A 10,000-nucleotide genomic window follows, 5' to 3' on the forward strand; every position below is an offset into this window, starting at 1 on the left:
ATGCCTGATCCATGAGAACATGTCGGGCCCAATACATTGTTCCAATGCCATGTTATACTGTACTATATCGTTTTCGGTCCAATCTCTCAATGGTGAAGATCCAATCTAACAAATCACTTTAAAAATTAATTAATTCTTGTATCCAGATCCGGATCCGGATCTGGATCTTCACCAAAATCGAATCAATTCTTCCTTGTCACAAACCCAACCTGTCCATCAATCTTCGTCCGAATACGTCCACAACTTTTTGAGATTTCCTGCTCCCAGTCAAATAGACAGACAGTGGTGAAAACATAACCTCCGTCCACCTTCATTGGTGGAGGTAATAAAATCTACCATGTTTGTATACATGGCAAGTTTGTCCTGGTGCTGGGGGGGGGGGGGGGAGTTCGTGTCCATCACTCTTCTACGGCGTTACCTTGGATTTTCTTGTTCTATATACTAAGACCTTCAAGAAAAGTTTGGGTAACACTTCCAGACCAAGTACGTTTTCTCTAGAGCCCCGGCCAAACATTTACGGTTTCGCCCGTAGTTATCCAAATTGACATACACACACTGACATACCAACTCCTATTCCAGTGCCTCACCAACTTGTCCTGGTGCTGGGTGTGAGGTTAGTGGCCATCACTGTTCGCTGTTTCCCTGTAAAAAAGGAACTCTCATCAAAACGCAAAAAGGTTATATACATTGGTAAATCATTCTATTGCTCGTAAATATTATGATTCAGTGAAGGAAATATCAAAATCGTCAAATCGCTTATTGGACCAAAACTACGACTCCTCTGAAAATAAACTGTTGTAGATAAATTCCTCCCGTTTACATCTAAATTGTTTGTGTATAAAACATTTGCAAGCTTGTTTTGATTCTCATTGGGTCCATTTGAAACGATAGTTAGGTAATAGCACTGTCTGGAAACTGAGATATGTTTCAACCCGAATGTGATTCCATTGAAAAAATTGGCTAAAATATAGCAATTTCTTGTTATTGTAATGCATTTAGGGTAACAAATTGCAATAGAAATTAGTTAATTGCACTCCAAAAATCAAACCAGAGCAAAATAAATAATGATATTTGTGTGTCTGTGTGCCAGATAATGATATTTTCCCAGGAACTCCGATATCGTCAATTTTGAAAACTACGGGCGTAACCATAAATGTTTGGCCGGGGCTGTAGAGAAAACTTACTTGGTCTGGAAGTGTTACCCAGACTTTTCTTGAATGTCTTAGTATATAGAACAAGAAAATCCAAGGTAACGCCGTAGAAGAGTATTGGACACGAACACCCCCCCCCTCCCCGCCCCAGAGCCAAGACTAAGTTAGAGGTGACAAAAACGGGTTTGTAGGAATCAAAACCTAGTTAGTTAGTTATTTGCCATGATTGGAAATGAGAATGCATGCGGAATCCTGGAAGATGGTGACATGACCTTCGGTGAGAGAAAGCTCATGACGTCACACACCCAATTGGCTTGAGGGATACATTGCATATCGGCTCCAGGTCACTGCAGAGGTGTGTGTGTTCCATTAGCAACTAGAAGGGCACTTGGTAGGGTGCATACCTCCACCAGACTGAACAGTTTTTTTTGTATCCCAGTGATAGGCCGGATCTGGATTCGGACCTGAACTGAACTTTAATTCGCCTGTTCTTGTCACCTAACCAACTCATCCACCAAATTTCATCCAAATCCATTCACAACTTTTTAAGATATTTTGTTCACAAACAACAAACAAACACAGACAGACAGATAGGAGTGAAAACATAACCTCCATCTGACACCTTTGGTGGGCCGAAGTAATCAACTTGTAGAGTGCTTGCCAAGTGGCTTTAGCACTCAAGCAAGCACTCCAATGAAACGCGATAGCTACTTCGTAATTCCAGGGGTGTGTTCATTTATCAATAGGCTTGCTACCGCTTTTCAAGCCAGCGGTTCCTTATCAACAGTGTCTAATGGAATGCTTGCTTGAGTTCTTAAGCCACTTGGCGAGCATTCACAAACAAACTTGGTAACTGAACGCATCCCGGGTCTATCAGTCTGTGTGTCAATCCTTGCGAGTGCAATGGAAGTGAAACATTGCATTTTCTTAATAAAATTGATCGTACTTTCCATCCAATATGGGTTTTGACCACAATAGAATGAGCCTTCCGATTTTCAGAAATAAAATGTGTCAAACCCATGAAATGCAGGTCACTTGCCATGTATGCATTTACATTCCACGCATGTAATAACTGGTTAAATATAAAATTACGCCCGTGTGGGGATGACGGTCATCTCTATAATACTACAAGTTCTCAATGTTCAGTTATGACCGAAGACTACTGCGCAGTTCTACTGCGCAGCTCGAACTGCGCAGTTTGGTTAAAGATGACTCGGCATTTTGGCGCGCGCGCACGAAATTATATTTTGAAAATAAATGCCGACGTTTACATTTCGGGTTTTGAAACTTTTGCACCTTTGGCGGAAAATGTATAAATATAAAAGGCTAAAAATGTGTTTTATATTTAAATTTCATTTCTCCTTCCTTCCTTCTATGAGAATCGCATCGGCGTTTTTGGCCAACTTCCAGATCACGTGACGATCAAACGGGAAGGAAATTCAAAAATCTGTCTGGTTAGATACAAGATAATGTTTTTTACTATCATAATCAATAAACAGTTGCCAAATATCTTGTAGAATGGCAGACGAGATAGGTTTTGAAAATGGCGATTTTTATAACTTACGTGACCTCATGACCTTGACCCTGACCTTGAACCCGGACAAAAGTTATATCGTTGTACAACACTCATCGACCTCTACCCACATACTAAGTTTCATCAAGATCGGAAAGAAAAATAGTTGACGGACGGACAGACATTTGGTCCGGCTTTATTAGGTCATCTCTACCGAGATGACCTAAAAACGTGTTTTCATTTACACTTGCACTACACACTCGTGAACCTGTGTCAGTTACCTGAGGGGTGGCACCGTATGTTTGGATTCCCGTGCTCACAAATAACCTTGTTGTCAGTTTGCTATGTCTCTTGTGATGAGGTTATAGTTGTATTCATAAATTTGGTTTGTTTTGTGAACTATTACACCCACTCCCTACGGAGCGACAGCAAGGGTGAATGTTATTTTTCCTCTTTGGTGTATATATAGATCATAGTAGATCTAGGCTCATGTCTGTTGGTCTGTGGTGGATGCGATAAGCATAGAATGCCTCAAGGATGTAGGATTTCTCCAGATTTATTTCATTTTGGTGTTAAACAGCAGCAGTGTAGTAGTCAAACGTGGTAAAGGTTTTACTACAGTGTAGTAGTCAAACGTGTTTGTGGTTGATAATATTTTTTCGTTCCGGTAAAGGTGTCCCACGAAATGCCATGAGAAGCTATTTAAACACATTAACACAGCGTTTGTTCAAGGAGGAAAAACCTCTTGGGGAGGAAGGATATTATTAGTATAAATATTGTTTTGTAATAACATTAATATTATTATTTTATAATTTGTGTTGTTACTTTTGTTATTAGAAGTGGTGTTGGAAGAATGCCATGATAAGCTATCTTAACATGGATTTACACCTGAACATGGATTTCATGCAAGGTGGAAAAACCCCCTTGGGGAGGGGGGACAAATTAAGTCGCAACAACCTCTATCGTGTGACCCTTAGTCCTCTTGTTAAGTTTAGTTGAGATTGGATAAGTAGCGACTGAATGCATCACAGTAAAAAAAAAACAGACAGACACCATATCATGCATATTTTAATATGATGATGATGATAAAATAATAACATTCACTACAAGTCTTTAGGATATGTTAGACGCATACACCATGTCATTCAAAATTTTATATCAACTAGATTATGGAAATTGTCCAAAATGCACACTTTTTGTATAATTGGGAAGTGGAACAAAAGTTGACAAGAGTGCAAGTGAATAGAAAACCTCGGACTTGGGTAAACAGATTGCAAGGAGTCAAGTACTCTATAACCAGGTTTGAGCCTTTTGCGCAGGCTAGGGAGACGGATGCCAGAGACTGGCACTGGATTTTATTCTTTACATTAAAATACAAAATTCCTTTTTGAAAATCCACCAAAACGGAAGACAATGTGATCGCCTAAGCATGGAGATTGTCTCCCTGTGTCTTAAATAGAAATATACATCGAATAGCATTGAAAAATAACGATGTATCTGTACCTGGTCTTTTCCACCTGTTCCCCAAAGGTACAAACGATGACCTTTATCGGAGTTTGATCACATAGCTGTTCATTTGGATCACAATAATTTGTGCCCTTATTGCACTTCCTTCAATTTGGATATAACCACTCTGACCTCCTGCGGGACAACCCAAACAGAGTACGTCGTGTGATAGTGCATTCCTACTGTTTGTGTTGATGGAACTTGGACATGTGCCTTGTCTTATAATGCAGTGTGGGGCTTCATTTGGGGTGATGTAATGTCACAACAAACCATGGTGACTGCTGTGGCTAATAGCAAGTTCAGGGACTGCTCTACAACTGATTGCTTTGTCAGGAAGATGAAAAGAAACTTTCTTTCAAAGAAACTTGCTCTCCCTCGTGCACAGATTTATCCCCTCTCGTGTTCAGTTGTCTTACCCTTCCTCCCGCCCTTGGTTTACTGAAGCTTGTGGCGAGGCAGTTGTCCTGAAACAACTTGCCTTTGCCTCATGGAAAGCAAACCCAACTGAGGGCAATCTCAGTTCTTTCCACTAAGCTCGGAACAAGTGTGTATCTGCCCTCAGGAGAGCCAGAAAACAACATCTTTCTCATCTCAAGTCTGAACTCTCAAACCTCTCTCCCTCCTCAAAATCCTGGTGGCGTTTAATCAAATCTGTTTCTGGTGTATGTTCCCCCTCCATCCCCTCCCTTACCTCAAATGGCCGCACTGCTGATTCCACACGTGATAAAGCTGAATGTCTAAACTCGGTGTTTGCAGCTAAATCTTGTGTCCTAAACCCATCTCTATCTCTACCCACTTTACCCAGTCGCACCCAACTGTCCCTGGACTCTGTATCCTTTTCTCCTGACAAGGTGGAGAGCTTGCTTTCAAACCTCGAGTCAGATTCTGCAACCGGTCCAGACGGCATCAGCCCACGTGTCCTCAAAGTCTGCTCTTCTGCTCTTGCTCACCCTCTCTCTGTTCTATTCACCCTCTCATTTGCCCAAGGTCCATCTGCCATCTGCTTGGAAATCTGCTAACATCACTGCCCTGCATAAAAAAGATGCAAAAACAGATCCCTATAACTACAGACCAATCAGCCTTCTCCCAATCATCAGCAAGGTGATGGAATCCATCATCGCCTCAGATATAAAATCCTTCCTCTTCTCCAATGGCTTGATTTCCAATCATCAATTTGGTTTCAGACCAGGTCACTCTACCCTGGATATGCTGCTTCTGCTCTCCCATCAATGGATGGAGGTCCTCAATGCCAGACAGGAAATCCGAGCCGTATCCCTGGACATATCACGTGCTTTTGACACAGTCTGGCACCCTGCCCTACTCACCAAACTCTCTTCCCATGGTATTCAAGGCCATCTCCACTCATGGCTCGCAGACTTCCTCTCCTGTCGCAGTCAACGTGTGGCCCTAAATGGAGTTCTTTCATCCCCTCTTCCTGTGCAGGCTGGAGTTCCTCAAGGTAGCGTTCTGAGCCCTGTTCTTTTTCTGGTTTTCATCAATGATCTCTCGGACTCTCTGGAAAATCCTCTATTTCTCTTTGCCGACGACTCCACCCTCTGCCGTACCATCTGTCATCCCTCAGACCGGCAAGCAGCAGCTTCTTCACTCACTGCAGATCTGGATAAAATCACAAACTGGTCCAACACGTGGAACATGTCTTTCAATCCAGACAAATCTCACACTCTCACTATGTCTCTTCGAAAGGACCGTTTACAAAACCCCCCATCCACTTTCTCAACAATCCTCTGGAAGAAGTCTTTTCTTTCAAGCTTCTAGGTCTCACTATCTGCCATGACCTTTCCTGGGAAAGTCACATTTCCAACCTCGCCTCAAAAGCCAGTCGCCGACTGGGAATCCTCCGTCGTGCTAAGTCCTTCCTCGGCCCTCTTGAGCTCCTGACCACTTACAAAGCTTTTGTCCGTAGCCTGATGGAGTACTGCTCTCCCCTCTGGGCTGGTGCTCCTGCCTCCCACCTTTCTCGGCTTCACGCTGTCGAAACCAGGGCATTTAAGATCATCGGCATCTCCCGCAATGAAGCTGAGTCTTTGGGCCTCTCACTCAATCACCGCAGGTTGGTCGGTGGTCTTTCTGTCTTCTACCGACTCCTCTCCAGCCTTGCCCCCCTGCTCTCTCTGCGATTTGTCCCCACCACATTTCCACAGGGCGCTCAAGGTCCGCCAACAACCCCCTTCTGGTAAAACTACCAAAATCACGAATCACTGCTCATCTTCACTCTTTCATTCCTCTTTTTTCCCGCCTTTGGAATAAACTTCCTCACTCTATTCTTTCCCATTCTTCCCTCCAGGCTTTCAAAACAGCTGTTCACCACCACCTCCTATCTTCCCCCATCCAAATCCTCGATCTTTTCTACCCCTGATAATCCACCCAAGCCCACTTCCTTCATTTCTCCTGCTTTCCTTCCTGAAAGTCCCTGAAATGTCCATCTTCTCTTTGCCATGTTCCCCGTCCCATCCCCATCCCTCTCCCTTCCACAGTTCACCTTATGTGTCTGTTCCCCACTGTTTTGTCCCATCCACTCCCGCCCCTCTTGTCTCATGCCTCCTTGCTGTGAGTTGTGTGTTAGCTCTCATACGAGCCTCGACCAAGGTATACAAAAAAAAAAAAAAAAAAAAAAAAAAAAAAGCTCTTTGCTAAAATCCTGAGATGTTGTAATCTGTAGCAAGTCCTGATTCGGTCAAAAAATATTTGGTGGAAAGTACTAGCACTTGTATTCCTATTCCCAAATGTTCCCTTCACTAGTACTACTCGTACCGTTTTTGGCTACACCATAGTAGGCCTAATACTACTACTTTTTTTTAATCTGGTGTTGGCCTGGGAAGGCTGAAATATGACTGAAGGTGATTTGTTCAGGGTACTGGAAATGACTTGCCTACTCTTTTCAAAATACACCATGGGATGATTAATGTCCACCAACTAATGCAAGCAGATTGTACAAACGGCTTAACATCCATCCACATCTACATCCGTCTAGTAAAACAACATTATGGTGTCCAAAATTGTATTGTGCAAATTTCCCTTCTTGTGAAGCTCCAATCCAAAACTATATAATTGGGTCAGGGAATTGAACCCACACTAGATTGCTCAAAAGTATGCACCTTCCTTTCGGACAACGTAACATTGTTGTACTAGCAGAGTGTCCACCCTCTGAGTGGGTAGAATTTGCACATTACTTGCTGAAAAAGTATAGGCCTAGTTTGTATATTGCAGGAACTCTTTTGATGGTTGTGTGGTGTGTTTAAATGTGTCTAAAGGCTGTGAAGGTCTAAAGGGTGTTTAAGGGTTCTCAGGGCCTAAAGGGTATGTGCAAATAGTAGATCGGGTCTAAAGAGGTCTTAAAGTGTCAAAGTAGTTTAAAAGGCTAAAAAGTCTAAAGGGTCCAAGAGGTCTTCAGTGTTCTAATGGTCTAAAGGGAATGCTCCAATCGTTGTTCGGGTTTAAAGGGGGCTGAGTGGTTTCAAGTGTCGAAAGGGGTCTAAGGGTCTATGGGCTGTAATGGGTAGAAGGGGTCTGAAGGGGCTAAAAGGTTTAAATGGTCAAGGGGTCTGAAGGTCTGAAGGGTATGTTCCAATAGTAGTTAGGATCAAATGAGTTTAGAGGGTCCACAGGGTCTCAAGGGAGCTAAATGTGAAGAAGGGTGTAAGGAGTCTAAGATATGTAAATGTCTCAAGGTGTCTTGAGGGATCTAACTAAAGGGTTTAAACGTCTAAAAGGTGAAGGAGTATAAGCAGTCTAAAGGGTCTAAAGGTTTAAAAGGTACGTTCCAATAGTGCGTAATTGGTAGACATGGTCACACAGTAGACATGGTACTACAAGCAGGCTCATAAGCCTTCATTTTTGCTCTTTACTTATTCAGGTTCCTTCTGATGATTCCAATGCAGTATTTGGTCTTCTGTTTGATTATCTACACATCTAAGCCCTTCCCATAAACCCACTTGCCCCCAAAATCCCCTCTCCCCCCCCCTCCATCTAAACGCCACAATCTAGCCCCATCAAATGCCTCGAGCCTGCTATAATGACGATTCTTTTCGTTGAACTATGAGTCTATAACACAGCAAAATGGTGTATTATATAATGATATGTACTACTTCCGGGAGTTCAATTTTTTATGCCTCCGGCACCCTTGGTGCATTGTGTTTCCGGGTTGTCCGTCCGTCCGTCCGTCCGTCCGTCCGTCCGTATTTTTGTTTACGGGATAACTCAAGAAGCAAATTGTAGAATTTCATCAAACTTGGTAAAAGGTAAAGTAAGACAGGGCAATTAAGTGATTCGATTTTGGGCCAGATGTGATAAAGGTCAAGGGTCAAAGGTCAAGGTCAAACTCTGAAATTTTACTGTTTATGCCTCAACTCAAGAAATATTGGACAGAATTTCATCAAACTTGGTACAAAGGTAAAGTTAGACAGGGCAATTAACCGATTACATTTTGGGCCAGATATGATAAAGGTCAAGGGTCAAATATGTCAATACTCAAGTGTTTGTGCGGGAGAGCGTAGGCATACCCGTCGACTGCACGCAGTCGAATTACTCTCGTTTCACCATGACATCCAGTTTTCAAGTTATTCTGTCCAGCGCAGGAGTTATTCTGTTCAACAGTGCAGGAGTATATTAGCACGTATGATAATTGACCCACATCTACGATGGCTGCTTTTATTACGGTCATTCCCTACTTTCACGTAAAAGTAAAAACATAAGATGGGGGTGGCCATCCCAGCTTAGTAGAACGTTACCATGCACACCCTGAGTACAACCACCAACTTTCAACACATTTCATCCCACAAACAGCTCGGATGTTTCAACACATTCCCCCCACATCGATGATTGCTATATTTTGTTTTACTATAACACAGAGAATTGCCATATTTTAGATTGAGCTGGGACTTGTGATAAGCTCTCGGAGCACAATACACATTTACATATAAAATTTACGTTGTCTCTCCACCCCCCTCCCCCCCCCACCTCCCCACTTCCACAACTATTCATTATTTTTCATGCTTAAAACTCTCCTGAGCACACCTTGAGTTTGACTATCAAATTTCAACTCGTTCCTTCCAACGGTTTAGGAGTGCAAACAAGTCAAACACACAAGCCAAATTATGTGTCATATGATTACATTTTTAACATTTTATTTTAAGGTTCCGTATTGTTAATGACATTCTTCCTCTCATGTTAGCAGAATTTTTTTTTAGATACAATGTCGAGGCTCATATAAGAGTTAAAACACAGAAAGTATAACAAGGGCAGCAGGAGATAAGAAGGGTGTGAGAGGGAAGGAAAAAACGGTGTGGAACAGAGACATTAGGAGATCTGTGGAAGGGAGACTGATGGGGTTGGGTACATGGGGTACACAAGATGGACACGACAGGGAATTTCAGGAAGGAAAGAAAACAGGGAATTTGAAGGAGGTGGGTTTGGGGTGGATTAATGGGGTACAAAAGATCAGGGTGTTGGATGGAGGAAGATAATAGATGGTGGTGAATAGCTGTTTTGAAGACCTGGAGGGAAGAGTGGGATTGAAGAGAGTGTGGGAGTTTGTTCCAAAGGTGGGGAAAAAAGAGGAATGAAAGAATGAAGGTGAGCAGTGATTCGTGATTTTGTTAGTTTTACCAGAAGGGGGTTGTTGGCAGATCTTGAGCGCCCTGTGGAAATGTGGTTGGGGGGGGGGGGGGCGGCAGAAAGCAAAGCAGAAAGAGCAGGGTGGGGTGGAGGCAGGGAGGAGATGGTATAATGCAGAAAGACCACCGACCTACCTGCGGTGAGAGAGTGAGAGGCCCAAAGACTCGGCGTCATCGCGGGAGATACCAGTGATCCT

General features: G+C 42.9%; 1 protein-coding gene and 1 long non-coding RNA gene across 7 annotated transcripts in view; one reads left to right on the forward strand and one right to left on the reverse strand.

Moving 5' to 3' along the window:
• The window catches only part of LOC147020098 (uncharacterized), a 232,136-nt gene that overhangs the window by 30,955 nt on the left and 191,181 nt on the right, over positions 1 to 10,000 (reverse strand). For all 4 annotated transcript variants that reach the window (XR_015062000.1, XR_015062001.1, XR_015061999.1 and 1 more), the window contains exon 3: positions 565 to 642. This is a non-coding gene — a long non-coding RNA (uncharacterized LOC147020098). The remainder of the gene's footprint in view (positions 1 to 564; positions 643 to 10,000) is intronic.
• Positions 1 to 10,000, forward strand: part of LOC147020099 (uncharacterized) — a 59,333-nt gene that overhangs the window by 742 nt on the left and 48,591 nt on the right. Inside the window, exon 1 of one of the 3 annotated variants that reach the window (XM_085896661.1) lies at positions 4,195 to 4,326. The exons of the other annotated variants lie outside the window; for them this stretch is intronic. The gene's annotated coding sequence lies outside the window, so the exon portion shown is untranslated. Of the gene's footprint in view, positions 1 to 4,194; positions 4,327 to 10,000 lie in introns of those variants that run through there. 3 annotated transcript variants of the gene reach the window in all.

The sequence above is a fragment of the Eptatretus burgeri genome, chromosome 9, assembly GCF_056783735.1.
Source record: "Eptatretus burgeri isolate ZD-2024b chromosome 9, Ebu_testis_v1, whole genome shotgun sequence".
Taxonomy (NCBI): Eukaryota; Metazoa; Chordata; class Myxini; order Myxiniformes; family Myxinidae; genus Eptatretus; species Eptatretus burgeri.